At 43.0% G+C, this 19,943-nt stretch overlaps 1 long non-coding RNA gene across 1 annotated transcript in view; it reads right to left on the reverse strand.

Moving 5' to 3' along the window:
* Positions 1-2,081: 2,081 nt before the first annotated feature.
* Positions 2,082-19,943, reverse strand: part of LOC102022620 — an 83,325-nt gene continuing 65,463 nt past the window's right edge. Inside the window, exons 3-4 of the long non-coding RNA XR_001234296.1 lie at positions 19,771-19,849; positions 2,082-2,759 (exon numbers count right to left, since the gene is read on the reverse strand). This is a non-coding gene — a long non-coding RNA (uncharacterized LOC102022620). The remainder of the gene's footprint in view (positions 2,760-19,770; positions 19,850-19,943) is intronic.

A 19,943-nucleotide genomic window follows, 5' to 3' on the forward strand; every position in this document is an offset into this window, starting at 1 on the left:
AAGAACACGGCATGCTCCGGGAGCTGGGATGACTTCATTCGCCCGAGAAGGGGATGCATGTGGATGAGTGAGGGGCAATGGAGGACAGGGTAGGTGCCAGCTCATGAGATGACTCATGGGGCTTTGGGCAAGTCCCTGGACCTGTTCACCTACACTTCCTCAGCTCTTAAGGAGGTCACTGAGCGGGAGACGTAGCTGTGGATGGGGGCTGCCTGCAGGGGTCCCTTGGGGCTCCCTGGCCAGCAGTTCCACTCCTCTGTGGAAGTTTCCACGGGAAGTGCCATCTCACCAGCCTCCAGCCCTCAGTTTCACACTGCATAGTGTACTCCGAGGGCTGCGCTGCTGCTGGCATTTCAGTTTGAACGCTAAGTGGTGACTCAGAACCAACAGAAGTGTGGACAACTGTTTACTAAGAAGGCAGCCTTTGCTGTGACAAATCAGAGTGGGCTGATGGATTGTGCAGTGCTCATGAGCTGGGCAGCTTGGAAATAGCACATACCATTGCACTGGGCAACTGATTCATTGCTTGTTCTGTCTTGCCAGCCAGGGAATCACATGCCCACCCAGTCAGACCCAAATTCTTCCAAGCCAGGGAAAGTGGTTTTCTTCCTGGACTGTGCTCTCGAGTATACTGGATGCTGCCCTTCACCCCCTGCTCCTACTGACTGCATTATGTGTGGATGCAGCACTTTCTTAAAACCATCCGTACTTTAAGTTAGTTAACCTCTTGGAGTCCAAAGACCACAGTCTGTAGAAAGGATCTATAGGTGAAGAGTTATAAATGATCTTGCAGACAATTCAGTATTGTTTTTTCTTAGAATGTTAGAAACCAGCAAAAATAAATTAGTATCTGCTAGGTACCAGGAAGCAAGGGGCTAGATACTGTAGAAGACATAGATGAGTAGATGCTTTGTGGCCCTAAGCTCAGCCTGACACCAGAGAACAGCCTGAGCTTGCGCCCTAGCCTCGGAGGCCAGCTGAACTGCATGATGGAAAGATTGGGATTTGGCCCTGGGCTCGCATACCGACAGCAGGTGCAACCTGGACTGATTCTGCATCTGGACTTTTCCCAGCATTGCTTCTTCACCCACAGTGGGGTTGGTAGTAACCGGGGATGTGCTCACCAGAGATAACATATGTCTGTGGTAGCTACAGTGTGTAGTAGAGAGCAATCGCCTGATAAATGATGGCTATTCTTATCATTGTCAAAGAAAGAGTTAAAGAATTCAAAGCAATTACAAAAGAAGTTTTGAATGGTAGTGCAAGAGAATTGCTGAATTGGTGGCTTCAAGTGTCAGGAACTTCCCTGCCTACACAACGTTCCTGTGATTCTCACATCAGACCTGGGTGGAATAGCTCCATTTGCAGATGAGAAAACTGAGGGCGGAGAGGCTTAGAAACCTTTAGTAAAAGACAGAGCCAAATTTGACCCCTGTGTGCTTTCTGAAGAGCAACAGCTTCCTGCCAAGAGCCTGAAGGCTTTAGCTCAGAAAAGTGACAATCAAGGAGCTGAGGAGGGCTGGGAAGACTTCAGAGCAGGAGATGGCTGTGAACCCATCAACAGCTCAGCACTAATCATAAAGCACTGGAGAAGAATGACCTGAGACTGACGGCCCTTGGGGAGTCCTGTGGAGAGGGAGATGAAGGGCTCAGAAGGGAGGAAGGCAGGGAGGTCATGGCAGGAGCAGGACCTGTATCACACTCCTTGCCTTGAATGAATCTGACTTGACCTCGCCCACATGGGCAGCCTAAAGAATGACCACCCTTCTGCCTCCAGCATCCTTCTGTACATTTCCATGTGCTTTTTCCACACCTTTTTTTTTTTCCGGCTTGCTCTGGTTTCTTGACTGCCCTATTCTGCCCTTTACCCCCTGGTATCAGCTTGCCTCTAGTTCTCAAAAGGCCGTCCCAGTCCATCCTCTAGGCCAATATCTTGTTCTAAGTACCAAGTCTGTAAGTAAGAGGCCCCCGAGATGGCATGCTCCCAAAAGCCCCCATGGCAACCAGCTGACTGAGCTGGCCTCCACTCACCCTCACAGGAAAAAGCAGTTCAACAAAGGGAATGACCAGGATGTGTTGAGAATAATGGAAACTGCATGCTGGAGTGACAACTGCCTGGATTTGCCTATTGATTTACCCTCTCCCTCTCCTGTCTGTCCCTCTCTGTCTCTTCAATTGCCAATGTGTGTGTGTGTGTGTAAGTAGAGCTTTAACTAGAGGGCAGACAAGAACTCAGAGAGAAAGGTGGTGACAGCTGACAGCCAGGTGCATCCATAGCTTGCGGGTTCTGATATAAACACATAGTCTCTCCTCACCTCCACCCCCAGGCCTGCCAGGGACCACTGGTCAATGTCTATGGAGCAAATTCATGGCCCAGTCTGGCTCTTCCGGTCTTCTCTGTGTCCCACACTGTTCGAGTCCAGTGCTATTGTTCCTGTCTAGTGTTGTTCTGGTTTCAGGGTCCTTGTTACCATTTGAAGTCATTAGATTCAGGCTCTGCTGGATTATCTCTCAGATATCCAATACTGCTTTGACATTTAGATGGTTCTCCAAATATATTTCAAGAGACACTGGGTGCTAGTCTATTACTTACCCTACAAATGGCTTCTTTCTCTAAGAAAATGCCCTATGTCTTACTTCTAGCTGTACTGCCTGCAGTATTTGGAGAGCTATAGCTTCACCTTTTGGCCAAAAGAGTCCCTTCCGCATCTGGAATCTGGATCCTCATTGGAGCACAGTGAATCTTCCTGCTTCATTCCCTGGCACAAAAGAGAACCTATATGAATGTTCCCACCAGAGAAAGGAACATTTTAACCATTCCAGGGCCAGTAGAACCTTCTTTAAAGAATTCCACATGTATACCTGGCAACATTTCCATATAACCTGGGGCAGCACACAAAATGATTACTGAATGTACTCAGTCAAGTTCAAACTTAAGTTTGATTATAAGAGAACAAATGTTGAATTAATAGATAGTCTGGACTAGAAGTCCTATTCCTGTTCCATTATTCTTGGCCTCTCCCTAACACACACACTCACACATGAGCATATTAATTTTTCTTCTGTCCTGGGAGTGGGACGATAAGGTTTGAGAGGCTGCTGTGTAGCTTTCCCAGACTGTGAGTGCCTAGATCTAGGCCCTGAGCCATCATACCCTGCTGTCCTGGGGAGCCGTTTCAGAACTCTAGCCCCAGACCCTTCCATATAGCATAACCCTGCAGTGAGGAGAATGAAGTGGCCCCAGGGGAAGCCGCTTGGCATTCTGAGTATGGCTAAATAAAGTCTGTGCTGGAAAAAAAGGGAACGTCATCCACAGAAAGACAATGGGTGAGACCTCTGAGTGTCTCCTTCCTGTGTCCAAACTTGTAAAACTTTTTTTTCTTTCTTCCTTCTGGAGTTACTTAAATGCACTTCATTTTCCAAGTAGGCAGGCCCAGAGGACTCTTTTATTGGACCTGATTATTATGTTGCCAGGACCCTGAGCAGCCAGGGCAAAGGGTTAGATTTTGTCTGGCAGAGTCTTAATGATGTGCTGCCAGTAGTGCAGTCTCTTGCATGCATGGGGAGCTGGGAGCCTCACTTCAGGGTGAACCTGTCAGTGGGTCAGTCTTCATTCCGGAACACTGACACTTTCTTGCTTGCAGCTGACACAAAACCTAAAGCACCATCCATTCCAGCTGGTGGCTTCAGTTGAAGTTCACCTAACTCCAGGAAGTCATGTGGGTGAGAGGCATCTTCACAACCCACAGAAGCCCACTTAACTGCTAGAGAAACCAGGTGGCTTATTATGCTGGCTTCTGCCAATTCCCCATGAAGAAATCAATCTCTTTTCTCCTACCAGAAAGTACCTCTTAGTTTCGGGTCTTCTACATCCATGCTTTCTTTTCTCCCTCCCCTTAATTTCGGCATCATTTTCCATTTCCGAGGACGTAAGAACCACAGTACACTGTCACGGTGCCAAATCATTCCCAGACAGCCACAATCTCGGGAGGTCAGTCCTTCCGGAGAACTCATGGACAATACCAATGTTACCTCACCGCAGCTGGCACTGAGTGCTTACCGACGGCAGGTACGTATACTCTATTTGCGTTATCGCATTTACTTCTCCTATTTGAATTCTCATGAGTCCTCTAAGTAAAGTTGCTGCATGAGACTGAGAAAGGTCACATGGCCAATAATTGATGGATTTGGAGCTCTAGCTCCTGGTTTCTCTGATTGTGGTTTCTGAGCTCCTGTTCTCATATCACTTTTACAGTTAAGGCAACTGAAGGTACATTACTTGCCCAATAATGAGGTCATAATTAGGCTCCCGGGCAGTGGTTCTAAGCCTTGACTACTCATTAGAATTACCTAAAGAGTTAAAACAGAAAAAGAAAGAAAGAAAGAAAGAAAGAAAGAAAGAAAGAAAGAAAGAAAGAAAGAAAGAAAGAAAGAAAGAATAGCCAGTTCTCCAACTATGTCCTTAATGATTTTCATTTAATTGATCTGGGAGAGGCCCAAACATTAGTATTTTTAGGAATCCTCCAGGGGATTCTAAAAATGCAGCCAGATTTGAGAATCTGACAAATCTAACAACCCCCAGTCTAAAGCTTAACTAAACAAAATGTTTGACATTTTCTCATACTTCCGCAGGAAGCGATAGGACAGACAGCTGGGTTCTCCCCCCACACTCCAGGGAGAGCTGGGAAAGTCTGCACACCTGTACAGTGGGGAGAATGAGATCACACAGGAATGCTGGTTCCATCTGGGCATGTACAATGCTTATTCTAGGACAAAGTGCTGGGAGAATCGTTGCCGTGGTGAAGACAGTTGTCAGAGTTAACAGGGTGGAGGTTTTATGGACTTATTCCAAACTTTAGAATCCAGGGCCAGAACCTCACAATCAGCCACAGGCACCTGGAACAGGTTTTGTCAAACATCAGCTCCGTGAAGTCAGTTTTGGACACCCCACACTCGCACGCTCCAGCATCTTCACACCTACGTAGGCACTCAGGAAGAGGTGCCTCAGCACCACGCTGTGTGGATAAGCCGTGATGAGAGATAGGCGAGGCCTCCTGGGGTTATCAGTGCAAAGCATCACAGTTTGCACAGTCAGTCTGAGTGAGCAGAGGTTCATGGCAAGACTGCCCCCAACTCGGAGGAAATGCAGAGAGGAATCTCTTACTACGCGCTTGCCTAATCATTTCCACTTAACACACAGTGAAAGCAGAACTTTGTGACACACTTGCCCTGTCTGGGCTAAAGTTCTGCTTTTTCTGGAAGATCTTGGAAAAAGAAAAAGAAAAAAAAAAAATCATAAAAACCAAAAAAAAAAAACAACCCAAAACTTGGCCTTGAGGGAGTGAGAGCTTTTCAACGTTTCATTCATTTAAGTAGCATCTATGATCAGCTTCTTCCTCTGGGTGCAGTGTATTCATGTGCCTGGTACTGTCCTAGAGACAAGATCTGAGCACTCTCAAACTATCAAGATGCTTCTGAGAGACGGCAAATTGCCACTCCCCTGACCACCCCCACCTGTCCCCACAACTACCTTGAAAATGCAGCATCTAAAGGATCAGTCCTTGACACACTGAGGTCCAGGGCAGTGCTCTGATCCCACCCCAGATTTCTGATGGGTCAGGTGTGGTATAAACATTCTGGACTCTGTCCCTGGCTCTAGGGCATCAGCAGCTCTAGAGTGGTAATAGAAGTCTTAGGGGCCCTCATTTACTTACAAGGTAAGATGGAAGATCTGTCTTTGAGCTCATAAGCAGAACAAGTTCATGAGTTGTACTTAAATTGTTTATTTGGGATTACTTAGTGGAGCTGATAGTTATTTTTAGGGGTTAAAGTCTTTACCTACACAAACAACTTCCTGGCAATGTTTCTACTCTAAATTTGAAAGTTTAGGATGCCTGTATTTCCAGGAAGGCCCTCCCATGAAGGAAAAATAAATTCAATACACAGAAATCCAAACAAATGCACTAAGAAAATACCATTTAGAAGGGCTGATGTAGGATTCCTCCCTGACTGGGAAACTTACCAGGAATGCATTTGTTGACAAAATAGGATATAGCCTCATAGTTTGCTCATGTGAAAGCAGTTCTGATGATTGCCCTTAAAAGATAGTGTGTTCTCCCAGGAAAAACCTGGACAGCTAATACTGCCCAGAGCAGTGCCCAAGGAATGACTGTCTAACAGTGACCTACCTCTGGCTCTGCCCCTCCTCCATTCAGGGTTACATGGCACATGTCCTCAGCTGTGTTTCCTGCCTTCCAGTTGGATTTGACCAACTGTTCGTACTGGTAGGTCACTGGTGAATGGGAGCAAGGGAAAGCCTCAGATTTCTCCGCCTACCTCCCTGCCTCAGCAATGCGCTAGGTTGCAGCCTGTACCTCCGCAGGTCCAGTTCCAACAGCACAGACCAGTGGGCTTCCAGATTCTACCAGGAGAGTGGCTCTGACTCAAGCTACTGCACCTCCTCCTCATCTTCCCCTCTAGCCTGGGAGTCGTATAGCTTTGGTAATCTTGGGTTGCTTCCTGGCCCCTACGGGCTTTACTCCACCTCCATCACCTGCACATCCAGGTCCCCGCATTAAATTTTGTCTGTTTCAAACATTCTGTATGGGATCTGTTTTCCCAGTTGTGCCGTGATTAATATGTATGTGAACTGTGTGCTCTTTAGAGAGGGTCATCTCTCCCTTTGCCTCAGGTTCCTCATCTGTGAATGAGATTGGATGATGTGTTTATGAGCTTGATTTCAGCTTCACGCTGTCTAAGGATGTGGTGACCTGCATAAGGTGAACTTCCAAAAACTGCAATGCACTTCACACTTCAGGATGTCCTGTAAGCAAGTATTTCATTTATTTTCTCAAAGTAGTTTTCATTTTGAACTATAACCTCAAATCCTTTTGTTGGAAACAGGCAAGATGTAGATAATAAATAAACTGTTTCTAAATGCTATTTAAAACGCAATAAATGTGTTCTTACTCATTTAATAATTTATCACTTCCTTATCTGCTCTTTAATTAAGTGCTGTAGATTTAAATGGTTTCCCTCTGGGTTAATATTCTGATGTTTGGTGATGAGTACTATTTGTAGGTCTATTTCTTACTCTCCTTGTGGTTACTGATGATTGATCTGTTGGCTCGTTGGTTGGTGTTTGGCCACTATATTCTTGGGTTGAAAGGTTTTCAGCATTTAGCTCCTCTACAGTTCTCCACCTATATCCTTGACCCTTTTAGCTATCTTTCTCTTCCTCCTTGAATATCCTTGGCTGTCTTCCATAGCTGTTATCAGTGAAGTCAGAAGACAGGCATGGCCATGTGGTTTAGGAGGAGAGTTGTTTTGTTGGCTCCCCATTTTCCTTCTCCAAAAAAAATTTTACATAATATTTCACCCATCTCCTCCCTATTCAACCCCATTCCCCAGGCAGAGACCCTAGAGGGGTATAACGTGACACTGGCTGAGCAGTTCTGGTGGCAACTCCTACATACTTCTCCAGCCGCCTCCCAAGCTGGTAGGCCACTAGAGAACTGGCAGCCAGTGTCGTTCATAGTTGGATCCATATCAGGAGTGAGGGCTGGGGATTTAGCTCAGCGGCACAGTGCCTGCCTGTAAAGCGCAAGGTTGTGAGTTCGATTCCCGGAACCGGAAAAAAAAAAAAACACACACACAAAAAAGAAACCGTCCATATCAGGATTGATTCAGCAGGCAGTGACACATCAGTTTCCTAGAAATGGACGTCGGGAGAAAGAACAGAGCTGGCTGACCATGTGGCCTCATCAAAGCAGCCCCATGGTCAAGCAAGAAGAGGTCTGAGAATCAGATGTGGTTCCAATGACTGCTTCCGCTGCATGCTGATCATACAAACTTCTGACATCATAACGGTCAACAATGTTTAAGTTCAGACTATGTGAAGTACACTGTGCATTTGTCCTGCCTGTATCAGCATACTTATTCCACAAAGCCATGTGGGATAGGTTTTACAGATAAGGAAACAAATTGAAAGCAATTAAGCAACTTGACCAATAATGTTTAACTGGAAAGTGAGAAAGCCAGGAAATCCCCCAGGTCTTTCACTCTGTCTGCCACTTTGCAAGTTAACTAAATTTTCCAAGCATAACTTATCTTTCTTTCACATCAAGATATTGTGTCCACCTTACAGTGTTTTTTTTTTTCTTCTTGTCCTTCTCTACCATTTAACGTTTGTTGCGGTTTCATTTTACTTACGTATTGTGTTACATTTGTATTCACTAATCAAAAGAAAAGAAGATATCCTTTCAAATAATTCAGTAAGTATGTGAAATTTATGTGCTGATGGAAGGTATTTTGGGAATCTTAGGTAGTACATGAGACTGGACTCCAGTGGGTCCTTAAATGCTTGGGAACAGGAGGATGAAGTCTGAGAGTGACTGATGGAGAAACCAGGAGCCGATACAAACATTTCTGCCTCAGCTGCTGAGGCTGCTGTGCTGCCTTCCCTACATGGCACTTCCCTTGCTCTGCAGGAGAATAAGGGATCTCCTGGGAGCCTTTGTCATAACCGTGTCCTGGCGGGAGGTTGTAGAATCGGATCTGCAGAGTCATATCCCTCCAGAGTGCAAGTCAGAGAAAAGCATTTTAAAAGCTCCTTTTCTCTGAGCTCTGGAGGTAAAAGCAGCCAAGGGCAAGAGCGAGCAATTTCAGTTTTGGGAGCACAATCATTTCTATACTAATCTGTGATAATTTTACATTCAACTTAGAGACACTACCACTAGGGTTTCCCATGCACTATGTTGACATTTTCTGTGACTTTGCTTGCTTTATATGCAGCTTATAGCAGAAAGGAACTAAAGGGAGAAGGTTTGACAATAATAATAATACCTTAATGGGCCCCCACAGAGAGTAGAAGTTGGGGAAATACAGAAGTTAGGCAGGTTGCAATAATATTTAGACTAATATTTTCCACCAATCTGCAAAGCAAAGCCATTTTTTCTCAAAAGAGAATAGGGATATATTTTTCCCAGTGGACAGTAGGGTTGCAGGTAGGGCAATCTGGGGACAGAACAGACAGAAAATGGGAAGAATCACTATGTAGGGAAATATTTCTAGAGTAGCAAACACACCTATATTCAGATGAATCCCTTCCCTAGGGAGACTTCCTGAATTCCCTGGGGTCAGCATTCCCTCCTTGAAAGACCCCTAACATCCCTATAGTTTTCTTCTTCCTGTTCATTAAAATCACTACTGTCAATGTCTGTCTTCACCCTTAATTCTGAATTTCTCAAGAACAGGAAAATGTACTTTCTCCCATGTGGGTATTTTCTGTGTCTGACACTATGCCTGATACAAAGGAGGACTTGTGAGGTGAGTGTGCTCCTATCAGATGTAGGACCTTCTGTGAGTGAATGACCCTTTGCCAGTACTGTTACCTGTTGGTGAGTGGCTGCAGAGTTAGCTTTTCTAGGGAAGGGAATAATCTTACCTACTTAGATCTCTTATTTTCCTAGATGTTCTTGTCCCTGTGACTTTAACTCCTGTCCTATCCACACCAATTGTGTCTTTTAAGGACCAGGGAAATGGTATCAGAAAATGTGTTCAGAGATGATTTTTTTACCTATCCTAAGAAAACACAAAACCACACCACCATCTCACTTCTACACAAGCATCTGTGTACACACTCACACCTGCTTAGAACTCCAAAAATGGAAATGGCTGATGAGTTAGGATGATGAGATTGCAACAGTAGTTTTGCTTTTCAGAAAAAAAAGCCTTTATGTTTATTACATTTATACAAAGATAAGTGCATAAATATGTGAGCGAATATGAAATAGATACATCAGGAGATGGGAAAACAAAAATCATGACTAAATATCCAAACTTCTGTTACTGAAAGAGCAAGCAGTGCTTTTTTCTAGTTACACAGAAAGAACAGATTATTTAGAATAGCACAATGTCTGACTGTGAGAGGGTTTCAGAGAAAATGTCCAAAATTCACATTACCACTCCCTTTGGGTTGTGAACTAGGGTCTGTTCTTGCCATTCTAGCAGCTTGACTATGTCCTGGTCAGCTCAGTATCAAGAAAAGGCCAAGGATTTTTTATGCATTTCTAGTTGATGACACGAACATTAGTCACCTCTCTTTTTGCTCTCTCTCCCTTCCCCTGCAGAAACAGAAAAATATGTCATGTCGCACAATGGCCCTTGAGAATTTAGGGAGGGCAACAGTTTAATGTCAGCCTGGTTCAGGGTGTGAATCTTGTTGAAGATAAAATGAACTCCATGAAACTCCTTTAGTTGCTAAGAGACACGATATCTTTAAATGTCAATTATCATTCCCCTCAAAATAGCTCTAAAATCATCCAGTGTTTGGAGCTTCTGAAAGTTTCATGATTCGCTAGATTTTTTAAATGTGCGTTAAAATCCTGATTTCATAATGCTAGCTTCAGTAGGTATATCTGACTTGACCATTTCCTAGCTGGTGACCTTGGCAAGGTTATCTTCTCCAATCCTGTTTTCCTTCTTTGTCAGAAAGGAGTGGTAACAGGGATCAGTTTCTTAATCTGTGAAATATACCAGCTGTATTAATTTGAATTGCTTAATTCACATCAGACAGAAGGATATATGTGAAAGACATAAAAATATCAATTATTATCACAAGGGTTTCTCTACTTCTCTATTATCTTAGTGTGTTTGAAATAGATACTGAAATCTACTGGAGGTGAACAGGAAGTGATCTAATATCTCAACAAATTAAAAAGGGATTGGAAATTAATTTTCAGTAATCCTACTACAAAATATTTAACTATAACATATTTTATATAATATTGTACATTATTAAATTAAAGTTATTATGGACTCAGATATCCAAACTCATCTTAAATATAAATGAATTTGCAAAATGTTGTTTTGAGCCTAATGGGCAAAGGCACAATTACCACCATGGACATTAGGGACATGCTGTGGTCCAATGGATGCTGGGAGACAGGGCTTTAAAGAGGAGTAAGAAAGAATTACAATGACCTCTCTTTGGCCAGTGAAAGGATGTCTCTAAGTGTGAATGATGACACTGAAACTTTGTCATGGGTGTGTGCAACTCTGTGCTCTGGGCAAATAATGAATCTCTTCATTTTGTCCCATTGTCACTGAGCTCTCCCTAGACTTGTCCTCTGGGCTGTGTCTCTCCTATCTGCATAAAAGACTCTCTGATGATCTACCAGCCTCCAACCTTGGTGCCTTTGTCTTGGTCCCAGCTGGGCAAAGTATTGACAAATGCTTCATAGTTCAGTTTTGAGCAAATCTTTGTAGCATTCCTCCTGCTCTTCCTGTCTGAATCATCTTTACTTCAAATAACTGAAAAGCAGCTGCTCAGAATCCAGCTGCTTAGACTTTGGGATTAGACAACCAGAACTCCGATCTGACATTGGCCAGTTACTTACCCAGGGACCCTGAGCAAAGTTACTTCAATTCTCAGGGCTTTGATTTCCCTTATCTGTAAGTGGGTATAACAACATCTTACAGAATTTTTCACATTAAAGACATAGACTATTTCACATGGTACCTAAGAGGTAGCAACCCCGAGGAAGTAAAGAGTGCTGTTGCTGTTATTATTATTATCATTATCGTTTTCAGGGTTAACTTAGAAGAAAAGCAATCAAGTAAATGTCAGTTTGGTTCTGGTGTAGTGATTGTACCATAAGATCGTGCATTGAGAAGTACTACATATATCCACATACAAATGTGTATGACGTTTTCAAGGGCACCAGGATGATCATCTATCCTCATACAGGAAGTCAAAGCTAGATAGTACTTACTCTGGATTGCTCTATGTGATTTGTCTGTAGATTTACCTCCAAGCCACTTTTTTCTTGGATTAATATAAAGCTAAAGGAGATCTTTGTTCCCTAAATATGCATCAAGATGATCTTAGGGAAAGGAAATAGTTCCAAAGTCATTGAGGGACAGAGAAGAAAATAAAGTTGCAGGTAGTTTACACACTTGGGTCCAGTTCCTGCTTGGAAAATCAAAGGTAGCTCCAGAGAGAAGGAAAGATGAAGAACTGCTAGCTATAGTCAAAATTTAAAAAGAATCCAACTGGCTAAGACATCAAGAGTTTCCTGTGGCTCTGCAGAGAGTGAAAAATGATCACCTAGGAGGAACAGGGGGAAAGCCCTGATCTCATTCTTCTGAAGTTTGAAAGAGTCATCATGTAGAAGAAGGAGTTTGTTTTCCCATCAAATGAGCTGCTCTGTTTTAAAATATGCAAGAAATAGAATTTACAACTGTGATGCATAATTACCTTTTAATATTAAAAATACAGAAATATGGAGCAAACACATTTATACTCAACTTTCTGAAACATGTAGCATCAACCAAATAAGAGAAAAATCTCTAAGAATATCTTTCAATTCTTTAGAGGTTTTTAATAACAAGGACCACCTCAAAGATATAGTCTTTGATGGGTGGCCATCAAAATTATCTACTATGAGTTACCTGGGTCAAATCTTTCAGAAATCCTGATTTATACCAATGCATTATTAATAGTAATACTGTAGCCAGGCATGGTAACACAGGCCTGTAAATTAAGCACTCTAGGAGGCTGAAGCAGGAGAACTGCAAGTTCAAGTCCAGCCTGTGCAATTTCATAATTTAGAGAGACTTTATTTCAGAAAAAGGCTGACAGTATATGTTTTAGTTACTTTTTGCTTGTTGCTGAGACAAAAATACCCAACACCCAAAGTTAAAGGAGAAAAAGTTTATTTAGCTCACAGTTTGTGGAGGTTTGAATCCATAGTTGGCTGGCTCCAAGGCAGTGTGGTACATGGCAGAGGGCAACAGTTCATGGCAGCAAAAGACAGCAAAAGTAACAAGAGAGAGTGAGACAAGCCTCTTTCTATCCCTTATATTGTATCCAGTCTACTGGGATCAGGGCGGTGTCAATCCAATCAGTGGACTGGTCCAGCAATCATCTACCCTTATTCTGAGCACCTTTAATCCTAGCACTGAACCATCAGTCAATCAGACACGCTAGATTCAGCCACCTCTGAAAAAACTCTGACCAAATGAGGTTTTGGGGGGACATCTAGATACAAACCATAATAGTGTAATTCAGTATGGAGGCTCTGGGTTTAATCCCCAGCACCACAAAATAATAATAATAATGCAAAAGCTCATCTGTATCTGCATGCTATCTATTATTCTAACAGCTCCCTATGAGATGGATATTTTTAGTATTCCCATTTTACAGAAGAGAAAACCAAAGTTCAAAGAGGTCAAGAAACATGTTCAAGATTCCCCCACTGAACGTGGCACTGTGTGCCTCCCCAGCTCCTGCTCGTTCCACTGTGTCATACTTCTTCATGACCACTTCCTGTCTTGCCTGAACAAACACAGTTCAGGCGAAACGTACAAGCAATGATGATGTGCCACTGTCACGCCTCTCAAGCAAACCCTATAATTTCCAAGTCTGAGTTGGAAGTCCTTTGGCTCTGTGTTCCTGTCTGGCTTACCCAGGAAAATGTTTATTTTGAGATGTGCCTCTGTCAGAATGGCTGGATGTTTTTAATGGCCTTTCATGCCTGGACTACGCTGAAACGAGGAACTACTAGATGGAACTGTTAGATAGAAGATGTAGAGTCATGTGCTTTATGTCACAACTGAGAATGTCCCTGGCCCCTGCTCCTGATCTGGGGTCTGTTTCAAGTAGGGTGTTAAGGCTATGAGTGGTCATGGAAGCTATAAATAGAGCCCTGGGTTTAAGCCAACTCAGTGTGTTTATGTTTTTTGAGTTGCGCTGCAACCGTTGTTGGTAATTATAGACGCGTGGGTGAGGATGGGTACTGATGAACAGTTCCTCCTCCTGGTTCCTTCTTTGCCCAAGCTGAACTCCGGGGGTGTCTGTACTCACAGTCCCATCATAAAGTCCCTTATGTATTTCCTGGCCAAACTGAAATGGCCACGTGGTTGGAAGAAGTCAAGGTATTCCATGCCACCATTCGAGTCACCACTGGTGTGATCTACACTTGCTTCTAAAGAAATATTCTAAGTGACATCAAAAGGAGATCATTCTTCCTCCACCTGTAGTTAGAACTGCAAGCTCCGCTTTGTGACAGCAAGGTACATTCTACAGCTTTTGCAGATGTATGTGTAAAGAGGATTCATGGGTCTGCTTGAAATGATCGCCAAGTAAACTCAGTGCAGTGAGGAGCTCCTGAGCCCAGTAAACTGCTGTGATGTGTGACGTAAGCTCTGGGAGGGCTCCATTTTTCTTCTGGGAACCCAGAATCACATGCAGCTCTCCCTTCCTCTTCATCTGATGGTAGGGTCCCCTCTCCTCGCTGTTCTCTCAGGTGTCTGGTCACAGGTCAGGGACACTTTCTGAGTTGACCATGCAGCTCACCAGAATGGCCAGGCTTGTCTTTTTCTACTCAGCCTGCAGAACTTGAACTGTGCCAAAGAAATGCCAATGAAGTAGAAGTATCTGAGGGAAGTCAAGGAGAAAATGCTGTCCCCCTTAAAGTCACACACACTGAAGAAAAATTTCCTCAGCTTTCTCACCTCATCCCAGGTATGCCTTTGGGCAGTAGTGTCGGAAAGTCAACTAGAGGGAAGGAGAAATTGAGGCTGTAGGGGCAGACCCATCCAATCGCATCTTACGTGCCCTGTATTGTCCTACTTCTCTGCTTGCACTCATGCAGTTCATGTGCTGGTGGGACAGGCTAACTGGATAGCCATTCAGAGGCAGAGATATGAAGTACACGAAACCAACAAGAAAATAGCCATTTAGTGTCCAGGCATACATCAAACAAGCAAATGACAGGTCCTTAAGCAAAAGGCAAACATGAAAGAAGCTAGTTACAAAGGACCACATAGTGGGGGGCTGGGGATTTAGCTCAGCGGCAAAGAAAAACCAAAAACAAACAAACAAACAACAACAACAAAAAAGATCACATAGTGTATGGTTCCACCTTGATAAAATGCTCAGAATAAGCAAATCTATAGAGATAGAAGGTAAATTAGCGGTGGCTAAGGCCAAAGAACATGAGAGATTGGAGGGTGACCTGAAAGGGGGATGAAATTTTGAGGGGGTAATGAAATTGATTGTGATGATATATGAACAACTCCATGAATACACTAAAAGCCAGTGAATTATACACATTAATTGAGTAAATTTATGGCATGATAATTATTTCTCAAAAAAGGATGTTTTTCAGAAAAGGTCAGAAGTAATACATTTGGAGACTATTCTGTAGAAAGCCAGAAAAATTGAACGTAGGGAACAGTGAGACACTCAGGGAACAGGAGGTGGTTTACTGGGACATCCTGGATAGATGTCAAGTGAGTTACAGAATAGGTTTTATGCAGTTTTAGCTACAGCTCGTACATTTTGGAAAGGACCAAGATGGATATTCTTCTTGAATGAAAGACCACGGGAGGCCGTAATAGGCTTACCCTAAACTGCTTCTCACATTCTAGGGGAATGAGTGTGTCTAAAGATAGAGGCTGGTCACAGTGTTGAGTGGGTCACAAACCTGCTCCTGAGATGAGATTATGCCTCTGAGAAAATTTGATTCTTCTCTCTCTGAAGCCTAGTTAGAAATTTTGTTTGTGCTCCATGATCTCTGGGGCTCAACTGCTTTGCAGTTGGCAGTCTTTGCCTGCATTTGCCTTTTGTCCAGGCCTATTCAAAGACTCCAGTTTGCAGTCAAGGGAGTAAGATGGTTTGAGTTATATTTGAAGGAAAACTGAAACAACTCCAGTATTTATCTGGCAATCTGAACAAGTAATCTGAAGATAACAATATGCAACATAACAGCCATTGTTGAATTCCTATCATCTTGTTTAGTGAAGCTCTGTATCATTTCAAATGGATTTTTTTATTATTTTTTATTCTCTTTAAAATAAAAAAAAATCAATGAAGAGGCATTTATGCTAGGTCCACTTGACACAGTAACTGAGGATTTCATACAGCATTTAGTATGACCTGATCCCTCTAAACGTTCCGTCCTCCTCTCTCACTGCATTCAAACTGCGGGCCCAGATCCATCTGCATGTTGCTCCCTTTGTCTGAAACATCCTTTCTCCCTGACACATGGCTAAGTCCTACAGTGCTTCAGTGATTTTCCAGGAAGCCTCTTCGAATCCTCAGGATAGTCTGAGCATCCTCCCATATGTTCCCTTAGCACCCTGTTTATATTCTATCCATGCATTTACTGCATTGTAATGGGATTATCCTTGTGTCTGGCTTCATCTCCACTGGTCTGGAAGCTCCTTGCCATGCACTGCCATGTCTCTCTGTCCAGCTCCTGGACTAGCTCCCAGCATACATTCTTCACAAATGTAAGTTAAGCCCCTTCTCTGCCAAGAAGCTATACAATGACCACCTAGAAAGTTAGTGCAAGAAAATTGGAGCCATCTCTTTTAACCCCAAATGAATTGGCCCGTTCAAAAAAATCAGACAACAGCAGATCATTCTTTGTGTCCACAGGGTTGGGCAAACAGTAGACCTTCTTTAAATTTTTTGTAAACTGATCTACTGGTATCTTGACTTTGATATATTTAACTGCCTACAGTCCACACCTCAAATACCTTATATATGCCTACTGCTAAATTGTTTTTCACACACTGAGTTCAGACATCCATTCATTAGCTGACAACAGAATGCTCGACCTTTCCATAGTGAAGCTGTCTGGCCACTCAGTTTTAGCGGCAGCACCATTTTGGTGATGGGGGATTCAAGCAGTTGTCTAAATACTTGATTGCATTTTCAAAAATGAGTGGGGGACAGAAAAAGAAAATGCTGGGGCTGGGGATTTAGCTCAGCGGCAAAAGCGCCTGCCTGGCAAGCGCAAGGTCGAGTTCGGTTCCCAGTACCAGAGAAAAAAAAACAAAAAAAATAAAAAAAAGAAAAAGAAAATGCTGATATTAGTAAAAGTGATTGGAGAGGTCCCATCAATTTAATAAAATTAAGGCAGAAATAGAAATCATTAGGTGTACTAAAAATAGCAAGTTTTAAGCCTCAGTTGTAAGCTCAGTGGAAGATAGGTTGATTTTGTGTTCAGTTACAAAGAAAAAGAACAAATTAAGGAGCATAGTTAAATTTTGGGGCTGCATTGTCATATATAGTATACAAAAAGGCAAAGGATAAGCATTTTTATAATTTTTTTTTAAATCTCTGGAAGTCCTCCCATCCCTCAACCCAGTAGTAACTAAGCCTGTTGTTTGATACCTACACCTTTGATTTTCATGTGCTATTGTTTGGATATAATTTGAGTGTGCTCCCCAAAGGCTGATATGGGAGAAGTTTGGTCTCTAATGTAGTGGTGGCACCTTTGAAAGGTAAGGCCTAATAAAAGGTAGTTAGATCATGAGGCCACTGACTTTGCAAGGCATTAGTTCTGGTTTTGCAGAACAAGTCAGTTCTCGAGAAAGCAGGCTGTTACAAAGCAAGGCGACCCCGTGTGTTTGTGCTTTTCTACACAGAGCTGTTTCCCTTTCTGATTCTCTGCCATGTTGTGATAGAGCCAGGAGAGCCTTCACCAGAATCCGAAAAAATGGGGACATCTGATCTTGAAATTTCAGCCTCCAAAACTATGAACTTAAATAAACCCTGTTTTTGAACAAAGTGTCCAGCATCTGATATTGGATTATAGCAACATAAAATGGACCAATACAATAGGTTTTCAAGAATGTATTTGACATATATATCAAAGCAGGAGGTGACTTGGTCATTTGTGCTATATTAGGTTTCTAAAGTGTTTTCCAGGCCTGAAAGTCTTTGGAAGGACCAGTAACAAAACCTAAAGGCTGTATCTTATTGCTAAGTGACTAAAGGCACACATGGAAGAGTCAGACGCAACTAGGTAAGAATCCTTACTTTGCCGCCACCTAGTAATATATCTTTAACAGGTTACCTAATCCTCTAAACCTTAGTTTTTTCTGTAAAAGGAAGATAATAGTGGTGCATATCCCAGAGTGTGGCTACAAAGTGTGAATGAGTACTTATCTTTATTAGGCTTCGCCTATGCCTAGCACTTACTCTGAGCTTATAACATAGAAGCTGTTTTCTAGGAAGGACGAAGAATGCTGGAAGATCTGGGAGGGGTCAAATTTGGCTCGCTTCACAAACTGTGTAGGGCCCCACCGAATCCTGAGCTCTATTATAAACTCGATGCAGAAACACTTAAAATTTCTATTACTACTTCCAATCCATTCACTGGGTCATTCTGGCTTCTGCCAGTGGGAGTGGGAGTATGCTATTTATTCACCTAATGACTCCTTCCAAGTTAGAGAACTTGGAAACCCTGACAATTGTTCCACCCCTTACTTCTTTCATTTCACCACCTCTGCTCGCAGGAAGGTGCGTCTCCCCGTGACAGTCACATCTGCAGTGCGAACTTTCACTCATCTGAGCCTGTTAGTGCTTTGAAGTCAGTGACTATGACTCTGCAATCATAGGACTAGAGGAGGCTGGGTTTAGGATGTGCTGTCAAAAATGTCACCTTGGCAGATCAACGGTATGTACTGGGCAGCTGGTACCCACCCCCAGTGCACATACTAGGCACCCTAGGCCTCTCTGGGTTTGCTCTCTCCTTGACATGCTGTGAGCCTACCCCATTTCCATTTTGACAACACTCTTGTCTAAGGCCTTCTTCAAAGATTCAGCAGGGTTTAATAACACTGTTTATTACTATTTAACATTTATTATTTACTAGTGTTAGTCCTGATTTTTCAAAAACTTTGAGAAAGTCTTTCTAAAAGTGCAGCGAGACCTCAAATGTCTACAAGATGCAAGCCCAGCTACAAAAGAGACAGGATCTGGACAGGGAGGGGAGAGTGGCAGCAAAACTATGGAGAACATAAAAGAATAAGTGATTGAAAAACACTCAGAGTGACAACGCCAAAGTCCCTAGCCAGGGCCTAGGGTGCAATAAAAATTCTCAGTAGTTTTGAAAATCCATCTTTTTGTTCTATCAGGCTAACCTCTTTCTCTGTTGTGAAAAGGCTTTCGGACAGTCAGTTGTCCTGAGTATTCTGGTGACACTTTTTCCTTGGGCCTGTAGGCCAGCCTTCTCTAACTACCCTCTCTAACCACCCACGCCGCCGCTTCCCACCTGCTCTAATCTAACCTCCACACCCACCGCCCCACCTAGGGGCTCTCAGTCAAGACCCCGATTGCTATTTCTTTTGAGTGCTGCCCCTTTGGTCTCCCTGAGGCGCATGGTTCTATGGACCAGTCTGTCCATCTCAGAAATCCTCTTCCCTGCCTTCCTCAGCACAGCTTTCTCCTCTTACCTCCATCTCAGGTCCCCTTTATGGCCTCTCTTCTTGCTGCTTCTTTAAGATGATGAATTTAAAAAAAAAAAAACTTTTCCTTGGCTTTCTGTCCTTCTTACGGGGCATGGCCATCTTCTGCTATGGATTTAGCTACCACCGACCTGGAAGCAACTCTCATGCTCCTCCTTATCCTTGGCTTCTCTTTTGAGTATCAAACCACATAACTGCCTGTATACAACAATCCCCATCATCTGCAGTTTTGCTTTTCAGGGTGACCCACAGTCAACTGCCGTCTGAAAATGTTACATGAAAAAATTCTAGAAATAACAATTCATATGTTTTAAATTGCACACCATTCTGAGTTTGTGGTGAAATCTTGCATCATCCACCCTTGTCTCCCCAGAATGTGACTTAGCCCTTTGTTCAGTAGATCCGGGCCACATATGCTCCCTGTCTGTTAGTTGCTTAGTAGGTGTCATGGGGATCAGACCAGTTATTGCAGTACCTCAGTGGTTGTGTTCAAGTAACACTTACCTGGCTTAATAATGTGACCAAGTGCAAGTATAGTGAGGCTGGCGATTCAAATATGCCAAACAGAACCCATAAATACTTCCTGAAAAGAAAAAGGTGAAAGTTCTCAATTTAGTAGAAGAAAAAAATTCTATACTAAGGTTTCTAAGTTCTAAAGTAAGAACAAAGCTATCTGT

Source organism: Chinchilla lanigera, unplaced genomic scaffold (genome assembly GCF_000276665.1).
Source record: "Chinchilla lanigera isolate Chin_1 unplaced genomic scaffold, ChiLan1.0 scaffold00024, whole genome shotgun sequence".
Lineage (NCBI taxonomy): Eukaryota > Metazoa > Chordata > Mammalia > Rodentia > Chinchillidae > Chinchilla > Chinchilla lanigera.